The sequence below is a fragment of the Cynoglossus semilaevis genome, chromosome 13 (assembly GCF_000523025.1).
Source record: "Cynoglossus semilaevis isolate Cse_v1.0 chromosome 13, Cse_v1.0, whole genome shotgun sequence".
NCBI classification, from domain to species: domain Eukaryota; kingdom Metazoa; phylum Chordata; class Actinopteri; order Pleuronectiformes; family Cynoglossidae; genus Cynoglossus; species Cynoglossus semilaevis.
The window spans coordinates 1,305,928-1,306,754 of NC_024319.1; positions in this window are offsets into that span (position 1 = coordinate 1,305,928).

Sequence of the window (827 nt, forward strand, 5' to 3'; positions counted from 1 at the left end):
TGTCTGACTGACTGTATGTCTGACTGACTGTATGTCTGACTGTATGTCTGTCTGTCTGTCTGTCTGTCTGACTGACTGACTGACTGTCTTCCTGCCAAACACTGGGAGGGGGGGGGGTCACAACTGCCCTTTGTTATTAAACTGCCCCCCCCATGAGTGAACCCTGACTCCTCCCCAGCCCATAGCAGTACAGATCCAGGTTGTGTGAGGAAGCTCTCCAGTGACCCCTGTCTTCTCCTCACTGGATTATTCCACTGGATTTCTTCTTCTTTTTTTCTTCACCTCGGTGCCTCAGTTTTCCCACCTGTTATCTTCTCTCTCTTCACCGTTCGTCACAGATGCTGTGTGACAAAGATGCCTCAGACCGGGGGATATTTTTCTAAAATGTTTATTTAAAAACACACGGCATCTTCCCTCACAGCAAATTAGTGCAGGCAGTTTCTCTGGGGATGATTTTCAATTACTCGCTTCTGCCCAGCAGCCAGTCTGGCAGAGTGGCACCGCTCCGAGGTGTGCACTCAGTTGTCATAATCTCAGTGGGGTATCCAGTTGATAAATGTGCATGTGTCCCAACACTCCATACCACTGCTCAAGCATCGGCTCAGTCTATTTGTTTGTTTCTCAGGAAGAAGCTCCACAGGTTGGACGGTTGGACGGTTGGATGGTTGGACGGTTGGATGGTTGGACGGTTGGCTCCCAGTCCGCTCCTCCTTCCTCTGTCACTCCAACCTCAGCCCTGCAGGCTGAGCCCTGGACTCTGTGGAGGCAGGTAGGTGTGGGGAGCTCGTGGACCAAGGGTTCATTTCTGCTTCAAGTTGACCCTTTAA